This window comes from Pipra filicauda, unplaced genomic scaffold, assembly GCF_003945595.2.
Source record: "Pipra filicauda isolate LSUMZ 115617 unplaced genomic scaffold, ASM394559v2 scaffold95_size2449627_pilon, whole genome shotgun sequence".
NCBI classification, from domain to species: Eukaryota; Metazoa; Chordata; class Aves; order Passeriformes; family Pipridae; genus Pipra; species Pipra filicauda.
Window position 1 is genome coordinate 2,297,540 of NW_024105153.1, and position 12,455 is coordinate 2,309,994.

At 43.6% G+C, this 12,455-nt stretch overlaps 1 protein-coding gene across 3 annotated transcripts in view; it reads left to right on the forward strand.

The window, feature by feature from the left end:
• Positions 1 to 12,455, forward strand: part of GRIN2B (glutamate ionotropic receptor NMDA type subunit 2B) — a 217,861-nt gene that overhangs the window by 80,926 nt on the left and 124,480 nt on the right. The gene's annotated exons all lie outside the window — the stretch shown is intronic.

A 12,455-nucleotide genomic window follows, 5' to 3' on the forward strand; every position in this document is an offset into this window, starting at 1 on the left:
ACTGTGGGGAAGATTTCAGGCTCTAGCTCTGCAAGTCTCCTGTGGTCCAGTCTTTTACCAAGAATAATTTCCAATTCCTTGAGTTCAGAAATGGCTTTTCCATCAAAAGGGAGTTTGCCACAATTTCTTTCTCAGTCTCATAACAGCAAGGGCCATGACAAACAGCTATTAATCATCAGGGCAAAGAAAAGGAATGAAAGAGCTATGATCCCAACAGAAAAATACTAGGAAAAAATAATTCAGCAGCTGTGGATTTGGCAGAAGATCCTGCATATGTTTGGATGATCATGTGTGCATGCAGGAGACTTCATATATTTGCGAGTTTTTTTGTCTGTAAAGCTGTAGGAAACTTCCTGTTGAGTTTCTGAGATAATAGATGGGAGCTTAAGAAGAACATTTGAGAAGGAAACTTCTTTCCTTTGTAATATCTGTGTAAATAACTCCATGTGGTTTATTGGTCTCAGAGTTTCCACACTATGGAAGAGGAGAATAAATAATCATTTAAAACTTTGTGAATCAATTCAATAAGCAAGACAGGCATGACAGCAGCTTCCCTGCAGGGACACTGCTTACTGGTTGTTTAGGAAGGAGAGCTTGGTAGAGAGAAGATAGGTGCTGCCATGCTTTCATCCACCCTGGAGCACAAGAGGTAACTTAACTATGGCCGAAGCAAGCTCTAATGGGGATCAGGTCTTCAAGCATTGAGGGAGGGAGGCTGCAATATTAAAATCCATATCGCTTGTTCCAGCCAAGGACTCTCATAACACACTTCAGTGATACAATAGCTTTCCAAAGCAGGGGCTAAACCAGAATCTGGGTCCAGTAGGTCAGGAATCCACCTCTGGTTCTTCTCCTCAGGCTTCAAGAATCTCCAGCTAGGTCTGAAACCAGAATAAGAGTCACCAGGATGGCGCAGACTGCGATTTGAACTAGTTAGCTCTCCTGACTTGGCAACTCTAGTGGACGTGACCTGGAGTTTCCACACAGTGTTGATGAACAGATGCCTTAGGGCCAGTTCATGGTTTCTGTGCCTCCTGTTGCCTGGTGCAGACATATACCTTCTATGCTAATGAGACAGATGCTTGCCAGCAGCATGTCCAAACAAAAATGGACCAGGGTACTGTTTCTTCATTTTATGCTGAGACTATTTTTACTGTTCTGGCAGGTGGTAAAATTCCTCTTAAAATGAAACCACACAGAGCTGCCTTCTTTCCTGGTATAGAGTGTTGCCTAAAACTGGCACTTAAAAGAAACCTCTGAGACTCAATTTGTGGGTTTTAGAAATCAAGGCATTCTTTAATTGGCACTGGGTGCACTGGTCATCACTTTGCCAAATGCACACCGAGGCATCTTCACTACAGTTTATATGTCAGCATTACATGATTATTTATTTTTTGTTCCCTGCATTCCTGTTACATATTCATGACATTTCCCAACACTTATTAGCACATATGCATATCCTTATAAGGTCTCTGAGGGTCTTCACTGAGGGTCTTGGTGGTCTTTGCTGTCTGAAGTTCCCCAAAGTTCTAAGTGACCCCCTCGTGAACTTCTTCAAGACAATGCACCTGGTAAAAACTAAGGGCCGGCTGCCTCGGTTCCCCTCTTGTTTCTTTAAATCACTTGGCTCAGCTATCTGTAGGTTGTACATTGTAAATACTATCAGTTCTTGTTACATCTCCAAACCCCGACATCAACAGAGCAAGGATTTGACATTGCTCCTGTCCCAGCTCTTGCTGTAAAACACAGGTTGAAGTGAGCTGGAGTGAGTGAGGTCTGGGAGAGCCCAAGGCAGGAAGGAAGTGTACTCTGAGCAAGCAGCACCTCCTTTCCAAAGTGATAGAGTCTGATTTGGAGGGTTCTGCAGAGGGTAGCATAGATCCTCACGGTTTTAGAAAGCTGTGAGTATGAAATAGCTGAATCCTTACTCCGAGGCTCAGGAGGAGAAAAGGTGAGTTCACTTCTTTCCCATCAGTCCCTTTCCCCAGCACCTCTGCAGTCCCAGCAGGCTGTCGGGTGACCACGCTTTGTGGTCTGAGTAGCGACGCACAGCCCCAGTCTTCACAGCCCCAACGCCGATGGGCCGTGCTGTGCCGGGCCATGCCGTGCTGTGCCGGGCCATGCCGTGCTGTGCCGGGCCATGCCGTGCTGTGCCGCGCCGGGCCGGGCTCCGCAGCGCTGCGGGCCGCGGTGCGGCCGGCGGGATGCCGGCGGGATGCCGGCGGCCAGGAGCTTACGGCCACGGCGGCATTTCGTGTCCGCGGTTGCCACGGAAACTTCGCTGCCGAACTAGGACCAGAGCGGTGGGGCAGGATCGCTTCTTCTTTTTTTTTTTTTTTTTTTAATCTTCTCTGGGACGTAGATCAGAATATCAGTTATGACCCTCTTAGAGAAAAGGCAGCCAGGTATGAGGCAGTGGGAAATCTGGAGTGTCTCGGGTGGGAGTGGAAGGCTTAGCAAAAGTTTTTAAAAAGCAAAGCCTTGCCGGTGACTCTCAAGGTACAGAAAGGACTCGCTTTCTAAACTCCTTTTCAGAGAAGGGTTTAGGTGCAGCTGAATTCTATCTTAACCTCAGACTGTGTTAATGGTTTAAATTTAAAGGAATTATAGAGATGTGATTAAACAACTTTTGTCCTGCAGGTTTTAATGATTGGCAAAATGACAATATTTATATAAAATAAATAATTTATTTTATACAATTGAGTAGACAAAAGATCTTAATCAGAACTATTTACTACACAATATAAACACTGAAAATCTAATAGTAGAGTATAATATAGCATAAAGTAGTATAGTGCACTGTAACAAAGCACTTATCGAAGCAGTTATATTAAAGCTAGCAAAAAGAAATAATTATTAAGGAGACATCTCGTGTAACTCACCCATACCAATGTTCGTGGGGAGATCTCTTTCTCTCAACCTTGAGTAACTTTGGAGGGTGTCCCCAGCCAAGGGAGGAATCTCCACCCATACACTCAAGAAAGGTTATGTTAGAAGAACCTGACTGCATGAGAGGGGACTGGACTTTCATAGTATAAAGTGATTGACTGCTAGTCACACATTTAAAAGCCAGCTGTGAGCTTATCTGTCAAATCAGACTTCAAAAAGCAGAGTGTGTATTCAAAGTTTGATGAACCAGGATGGTTTTAGCATAATTAACACCAAGACAACACCCTGGCTCCAACAGTTGATCCTGCATGATAGCTTGCATGATAGCTTGACTGGGTTTTAGGTCTTGTCAGGGTGGGTCTGTCCTGCCACATGGAGTCTGTGAAATCTAGTCAGAACTCAGCTCTTGGTCCACTTGCTAGAGAGATCTCCTGTTTTAAGTGAGCATTTTGTTTAGTTTTGTTTTTCTTTTGAGTAACAGAATTGCCCATTTACTGCTGGCCAGGATGGATGAGGCTGAAGCCTTTCCTTGCTCCTTGCCTTAAGGAAAGCAGAGGGCACATCTACACAGACTTTGCCTTCAGTTGCTCGCTCACTTGTCCTCTAAGGCAAGCCAACTCTGATCCAAAGGGTATGAAAGTTATATCAGTGTGTTAAAAATTATCTAAACTGGTCAATAATGCCAGTCCATGAGAAAAGATGAAGTCTTGACAAAATATTACTTTAAACTGACTGCTTCAGCTGTAGTCCATCCAGCTAAGAGCATAGGCACAGCCAACTTCACTCTGCCCATAAAGGCTGACTAGAACTTGGCATCATGACGAATGCAGGTGCCATCTGTTAGGACATAGAACAACTAACAGCTTAGCCTGCAGAAGGTTAATGATTAAATAAGCAAGGCAGAATTTGAGAGAGAGGAGATGTCACTGCTTTATGAGACAGAAGAGGAATGGAGGCACTCACTGACCTGTCTACAGCAGGGCCACAGTGAGAAAAGATCTTAAGCTCCTGAGAGGCTCAGAGGGCATTGGATGCAATGCTGGACTTCCAGGACTTATCTAAATAGACTCTGTGAACCTTTAGAGGTTCAGCTTATATTAAGGTTTGCTCATAATAAGAGACCAAAGGCATACTTGATGAAATGGATGAGCAGTTAATTTAGAAATGATAAAAAGAAATAGTATTTCACCCTGGATAGTTGATTTGAGAAATTTATTCAATGAGATCTTGCCAAATACTGTGACTAGACTTTTTTAAGAGTACTGGATAGTTTTATGGCTGCTATTGATTAATAACGCTATATCAATGTCATCTCATTCAGCTTACAATCAAAATTCAGTCCTTACTCTGGATGGAAAGACAGCCAGAAAAGAAGACCCAGGCAAACACCATGATGTAATCGGATGGATGAGTAATGGGGCAGTCTGACTTTTCTCTGGTTTGGGCTGGCAATGTCAAGATATTAAGCCAGCCTAGTGGGCTTGGCTGAGCTGGGACAGAGAAACTGGTCCTGGGCTGTCCAAATTGCCAGCATGGTGTTAACATGGTGCCCGGTGGGCGGAATCTACCCAGAGTGGCCAGTGGTTTAATCCATCCATATATTCTCATCAAACAAGGAAATACACACATACGGAGGTGAAAATGGAAATGTAACAATCCTGGTGTGAAAACTGTTTATCCTGGCAGCTTGCTAACTGCCATTTCTCTGCTGTGGAAAAATGCTGGCATCCATATATGATGTTCTGAGAAGCTGGTACGGCATAGCATCATACATTAGCCTGCTTTGATCAGTGATTGTTAATAAAATTCACAAATGTTACACCCTCTCTTTAGCCAGACAACTGAATTTCTCTGAATTGTGTATGCCAGACAGTCACCCTGCAATGTTTGACTCTTTCATCTGTTTTATCAACTGCATATGGTATGGAGTGAAACAATACCAAGAGCAAGATTACAGAATCTAGGGTATCTTGTGTTTCCTCTGCTGCAAAGGGTTTTGAATGAATGATTTCTGAAGACCTTTAAGTGGAAAGTGGAAATCACTTAGCTTTTTGTCAGCCATCTTTAATTGGAGACCTTTTTATTGCAGCTCTCAGGAACTCTTTGGTGCTAGAGCACTCAGACAGTTGCCTCCGGGTTAGGACTCTACAGCAGATCTGTTTCCACTGCTACAGAGAGATTAATGTCCAAGCCATGACTGGGGTATAGGTATATGATGATACTTATGTGTGTAGTTAATATCATTATACATGTGAATCTTGGAATATTTGTTATCATTTACCAGGGTAACAGAATTGAACTACACTAGCATCTCTAGGTTTGTTATTGCAATTAGTAACCATCAGGGATTGTAGCTTCCAGAGAAGATCTAGGGAGTCAACAACCATTCTCCTAATTAATTTATCACAGTATATCCTGCCTGTTTTTCTATCAGTGGGGACACTGAACTGTGTCTCTTGCTTTCACTCATCCACCCATTTCTGTAACCATCATCTGAGCTATGTATCCTTCTGTCAAATAAGTCCAGTGTGTTCAGTAATTATTATGAGAACAAGGGAGGCAACTGATAAATTATATGGGTATGTAAACCACATTTCTGCATCTAAAAAATTTGAACTTCCTACTGACAGCACACTCCCAGGGCAGCTTGGAGGATTTTCACCAGGAATGATCTATCCATCAGTGACTCAGAACACTGAGAAAGGATTGCAGGAGGTGATGTGCTATGCAAGCCAAAATCACTAATAACCCAGAGAACCTGTTCCAGTAAGACAGTAAACTTTTGAAATCCTTCTAAATAGTATCAACTAGGCAGTGATTAAGAAATGACACAATTCAACGTGCTCCAACTTTACTTTGAGTAGGTTTTGCTATGAATATGTGTATTTGTGGAAATGTGATTGTGTATGTGTGTGTGAGATGCAGAGATGCTGTTCTAGATACCATGAGGACATTATACTAGGTATGTAGTGTCATCATGTTCTCATAGTCCCTACCGCAAGCATTCGAGGAAAGGACTCACACAGCATGATACAGCACATAATATTAAAGCCAGAGTTTTATTGTATTGCGTTGTTGAAAACTAAATAAAAAAATTAAATTTGTGGAGAAAAAACCAAACAGGCAGAAGATCCTGTCTGTAGGCTAGCCTGAGGCAGTAAATGCATTTGTGGTAAGAATAAACAGGAGTAAATGAACACTTAAGCAACAAAGATCTTGATTTTCTGTCAGATATGTTATAACAAACGGGAGTCAGAAATATAGCAAATTTAATTATAAGACGTTGAACTGTTGCAGCATTTTCCATCATGGAGAATAAAACTCCCAGTGAATCAAGTATCCCACTAGGACTGTGACAAATAGGTACACAGTGGTGTCTCAATTTTGAAAAAAAGAAATACACAAGTAGGGAAATGAAAGCCTGTGTTTTCCCAGAAGTTATTTGGTGCTTGCTTGCTCCTTTCCCTCCTGCCCAGATTGTGTGGTAGGCAGGGCTGAAGTATAAACAAGAGGCAGCCCTCTGATTTGGCTGTAGATCATGGAAGAATTTTGCAAATCAAGACTGTACTAAAGACGCATGAACAGCTTTTCTTCTAAATCAGGAAGATGAGAAGAGGGTTTTGGAAAGTGATAGTGGCCTGAGTCATTAGGATCTGATAGGATCCCCTTTGCAAACTGGAAAGGAAGGACAGATCCCAGTTGTTAAATTATGGCTGCACACGAAGCTTAATGAAGCAGCAAATGGGGTTAGATACACTGATGTTCGCAAAAGCCTGACAAAAATGGGCTACTCCCAGAGTAGCACAAATTGAATTTCTCCTGCACCTGTGTGGAAACAGCAGACTAGGGCATTTTGCAATGACATGGTGTATTTCTCCAAATCCAGGAAGCAAATAAGTGCTTTTGCTCCTTACTCAAATTCCTTGCTCATAACTTGACACACCTGGCTTTCATGGGGTCTGGCACTTTGATTGGAGCTAAAGGACCTTGACACCAGTAGCAAAAATCTGTTCATGGCCCAGCATGGGTCATAGAACCAGATTACATTGTGGTAGGCTACACAAAGGAAACCCAACATGCTGATCCTCACTCCCCAAGTCAGTACCATGGCTCAGTGGAAAGCTTGCCAGTTCCTCAAGATGATTGGACCGCTGCAACTGTTTCTGGGGATCTTGCATGCCCTTGCTTTATGGATATTCTCTGGTCTGCCCCCTGCTGAGAATCAGTTTTGCTCTGGATAGTAAGATGCTGTTTGTAAGGCAGTAATTGCTTTTGCTTGCCAGGGGAATCTAGAGTGGCTATAAGGAAGGAACTTGTGAGAAAAGCTCCCTAGGGACCTCTCCTGCCAAATCTGAGGTAAATGGCTCGTTAAATGGCAGTGATTGGTTTTGAATGGTGCAGCTGCAGGAGGGCTCCTGGGAGAGTCACCTGCAGCCTTGCCAAGGGCTCACATCTCCACTGAGTTTTGGGTCAGACCTGGCCTGCCTGCAAGTCTGAAGAACTTAGAAGTGTTGGCAATAGTACTTGGTTGCTCTCTAAACCCTGTGCCAACTCTGCAAACTTTCATCCACTCATTAGCCACCAGTCTTCAAGAGGAGGTTTCATGGTGAGTGTGTTTGCACCTTCACCGTGTGCAATTCAGCCTTCTTGTATTAGGGTTTAAATGTGCAAGAGGAGGAGGCAATACTTATTCCAGCATTGGTAAACTCGGAGCAGATTTCCTGTGGGAGGCCATCTGTCAGCTGGGGAGCGATGCTGTGTCAATTGATCAGCTCCACCTCCAGCTCAGCTGGGCAAACTACAGACCCCTGACCTTGCAGGGTGACAGTGGGGCAGAATTGGGATCTCTGGAGGCACTGAGATGCTGTAATGGAGCCTCTGCTCTTTCAGAGTGTGTGAGGGATACCCTGCGGAATCTTGCTTTCTCTCGCAGCAGTTAGCTAGGGAAAGCCTGAGCTTGCAGGTGAAAGGGCTATAGGACAAAGACAAGCTTTTTCCTGAAGCCAGGGGATTGTATTTCATCTGGATGATGTCCAATACAAGGGACTTCTGATTTGAGCTCAACCTATCCCTAGGTTGTCTCCCGGTGGTGATGTTGAACCATGTTTTGGCTGTTTCAAGGTAAAAAAGGAAGGTGGAGAACGTGAAATTTCTGCAGGAGAAAAATATGAGCTTGTAATGTTCTGTAAAACCTTTAAAGTCTAGAAGGATAAAGTACTCCTTTTTGGTTTTAGGCTGTAACAAAGCAATAATGATTCTATAGGTTATATGCGTGTAAAAATGGTAAACCCATCTTAGATCTATCTCCTAATTTAAAAACTTTGGCATAATGCCACAGTGAGGTCAAATTCATGTTCTTTCTGATAGCTCTGTAGTTCTCTATCCTTTCTCTTCTTTTTCCTTGACTTTCCATCAGACATGCTCAAAAACAAGGAAAAGGAAATAGTGGCTCTTGGGCATTTTTCTTAGTTTGCTTTTTGTCCCCCAAAAAGGCAGTGACTGAGATTCCTATCCAGCTCTATCAGCAATTCTCCCAATTTATTATGAGAGGGACACGTTCTTCTACACTGTTGTCTGTCCTTCCTTCCTCACCCCTCTCTGAGTGCTGAGTTGGTTAGGGAATGAAGAACATTTGGCTAGCCCAGGTATTGGGGTGATTAAATGCCAAAAGACATCTTGGCAAGCTAAAAACCAGACTGGCTTGCATCTCCTTAATGCTCTCATTTTGAATAGAAGTTGCCTCCTCTTGCTGCTTCTATAATAAAAATGCCAACAATTGCTCAAGAGCAATTATTACATGCACAGCTAAGCCATCTCTGCTGTTTGATTTAAGAAGGGGTGCTTACATTTCTCAGTGGAGCAGAATTGTTTAGCTGGGTTGCGATAAAGCTATCTATTTGCTGTATTGATTTTTGATGTTTTGGTACACTCTGGTTAGTAAGGAGCTCTGAATTTTCTTCCTGAGTCTTTGGGGCAGAATTCCCTTCAACGGTTAGGCAGGGCACTCATGTGGAATGAACTGTCAGCAGGCATTTTAGCTTGGCCCTGTTTAAATCATGGGTAGGGCATTACCTCCCGCACCTAGCTATCATGCCTACTAACTCCTGACTCTGTGTATGCATACCTGAAATACTAGTGGATTTACCATCTTGCATCTCCTATTTGTCACTGAGGAAAGCACCTGGTGCTTTTTCAGACAAGAATTCAAGATGGAGCAGATGGTTATGGAGCAGATCATCCGAAGTGCAATCACACAGCATCTACAGGATGGACAAGGGATCAGACCCAGCCAGCAAGGGTTTAGGAGGGGCAGGTCCTGTCTGAGCAATGTGATCTCCTTTTATGATCAGGTGACCCGCCTGCTGGATGAGGGGAAGGCTGTGGATGTGTCTATCTGGACTTCAGCAAAGCCTTTGACACCGTCTCCCATAGCATACTCCTGGAAAAGCTGCAGCCCACGGCTTGGACAGGGACTCTCTGTGCTGGGTTAGGAACTGGCTGGAGGGCCCGGCCCAGAGAGTGGTGGTGAACAGTGCTGCAAACAGTTGGTGGCTGGTCACTAGTGGTGTCCCCCAGGGATCAGTGTTGGGCCCAGTTCTGTTTAATATCTTTACTGATGATTTAGATGAGGGGATTGTGTCCACCATCAGCAAATTTGCAGATGGCACTAAACTGGGGGGGAGTGTCAACCAGCTGGAAGGCAGGAGGGCTCTGCAGAGGGACCTGGACAGGCTGGAGAGCTGGGCTGATTCCAGCGGGATGAGGTTCAAGAAGGCCAAGTACCGGGTCCTGCACTTTGGCCACAACAACCCCCTGCAGTGCTACAGGCTGGGGACAGAGTGGCTGGAGAGCAGCCAGACAGAGAGGGGCCTGGGAGTTTGGATTGACAAGAAGCTGAACATGAGCCAGCAGTGTGCCCAGGTGGCCAAGAAGGCCAGTGGCATCCTGACCTGTATCAGGAACAGTGTGGCCAATGGGTCAAGGGAAGTGATTCTTCCCCTGTACTCGGCGCTGGTGAGGCCGCACCTGGAGTACTGTGTCCAGTTCTGGGCCCCTCAGTTCAGGAAGGATATTGAGGTCCTGGAGCAGGTCCAGAGGAGAGCAACAAGGCTGGTGAAGGGACTGGAGCACAAGTCCTATGAGGAGAGGCTGAGGGAACTGGGGTTGTTCAGCCTGGAGAAGAGGAGGCTCAGGGGAGACCTCATCACTCTCTACAACTCCCTGAAAGGAGGTTGTAGCCAGGTGGGGTTTGGTCTCTTCTTCCAGGCAACTATCAGCAAGACAAGACGGCATGGTCTTAAGCTGTGCCAGGGGAGGTTTAGGTTAGATATTAGGAAGAAATTCTTTACAGAAAGGGTAATCAGGCATTGGAATGGGCTGCCCAGGGAAGTGGTGGATTCTCTGTCCCTGGAGGTTTTTAAAAAGAGACTGGATGTGGCACTTAGTGCCATGGTCTAGTAACCACAGTGGTGTTGGATCAAGGGTTGGACTTGATGATCTCGGAGGTCCCTTCCAACCCAGGTGATTCTATGATTCTATGCTGTGTTGTCAAATGTTCCTGTAATTCAATAGCCAGGCCCTTCAGATCTTAGACTCTCTACTAGATGTGGTGGAAATTTGCAGTCAATTCAGAGGCTCTTATGCATAAGTATAGAAAAGCTCTTGTTGAACTTAATATAAAAATAAACACTAGTCATGAGTGTAGCTGTCTTGCCTTTTCATGTTACAGTAAGGCTGAGTCTTCACACTCTAGCATTCAGTTTGCTACAAGTGGCTTTCAAAGGCACTGTGCAATGAAGGGTATTGAAGATGCTTGTTCAGGCTTTCTTCAAATTCTGGCAGATGCCATGAGAATAGTTGATTTTTCCTCTGTCTTTCCTAATTCTCTGCATAAGTTCCAAAGATATAAAGTATCTTTTTATTAGAAGAGTAGGTTCTTTTCGTGAGCAGAGTTCTGAGAGAAGGAGGTGAATTCCAGTGATAGAAAGTATGATCCATTTTCCATGTGTTGAGAGGCTTCAGTTGCTGCTCCTGTTGTTTTTGGGTTTTTTTTGTTTTTGTTTTTGTTTTTTTTTTTTTAACTTTTCTCTAATTTGTTGCTGCCTTCTTTTCTTTTTTCTTTTTGCGTATGTTTATTTTTCCACTAAGCAAAGAGCAGCCCTAAGAGAACTTCCACATGTTGGTGGTAAGCTGTATGGAGAAAGTAAACAGTTTAATTACCAAATCTCTTAAGAAAGGCATGGGGATCTGGCAGCAAGGACTTTCGTATAGGATGTGACCCATAGGGAGCTCAGGAAAGAGAAACAGCTTAAGGCTGAGTGCAGACCTTTTTTTGTTTTGTTTTTCTGGAGTTGCTGATCTATGGCGTACTTGGTCAATATAGAAAATGGCTATAGGTAATCAAAATCATGACTAAAGGATGAATGGATGATTGATTAACTGGCATCCCTGCTGGAAAACAGCTTTACCTGGCAGGCTGTGGGAGACTTAATTTGGTAGAGAGCTGTTCTAAATGTGACAGTCTTGAGGTAATGTCTTGAGGCACAGTGAGTTTTCCCAGGTCTGAAACTCTGGAGCACCTCCTTTTGTATCTCTGGTCCAGTTTTCAAGGCTTTTTAAGAGAAGGTGGGGCTGTTCATTCTTAAAGGTGGTGATTGGATTTTGAGTTCTTTCTTATAATGGGAATCTCTACATAGAGACATAACATTTAATTCTGCTCTTTTTTTTTGTTGGGCTTTTTGTTTGGTTGGTTGGTTGGTGATCTAATCCAACTACAGAAATCAGCAGGAGTTTGCAGTTGATTTTAAAAGATAGAAAATAAATCCATAAGAGAGCATATTGGCAAATACTTTTTTCCATTCCTTTCCATCATGAATTGGGAAAAGTAAGGATTTCATTTTACTGGATCTGTCACAAATTGTAAACCTGGTATTTTTGTGAAATCCCAGGACAAAAAGGGTTTACACTCTGCCATTGGAGAGCTGAGATCCATACAGAACTCCCTCGGAGTCTTGGAGGTTGTAAAATGGTACAAGTTCTGAGTTTTGTAAAGATGAACTTAGTATGGTAGAAAGATATGAAAGCAATACCAAGAGAAATATTGAGCTGACTTTTCTCTAAAACGTGGTATAAACAAAACTCATGACAGTTGAGAAATCTTTTTTTAAATTTTAGTGTATTTTATGTTATTCTGAGACTGAGCCTCCACAGTTGTAGAACTCTGTGCTGCTGCTTGATTTAAGAGGAGCTTGCAGTAGGGGTTGTCAGAGCTATTTGTGTCCAATGATTTTGCCTACTTTCATTGTACTTTGGTCTGGTGTCGTGGGGTATATGTCGATAGGTCTTGGTCCGTGAAGAAAAGAAGACACACACACACAACAGGGTGATGAGACAAAAGGATGTCTGCTGTTTCAGAGAAGCAGCAGCTTTTATTCAGTTCGCTCAGTTCTACTTTCCCACACACACAATATAAACATATTCTTGCAAAAACACCCAGGAATGTAACACCTGCACACAGTCAAACAGCTTCGCCCTTGTACTCCTTAAAACTCAAGGCTGTGTCCATG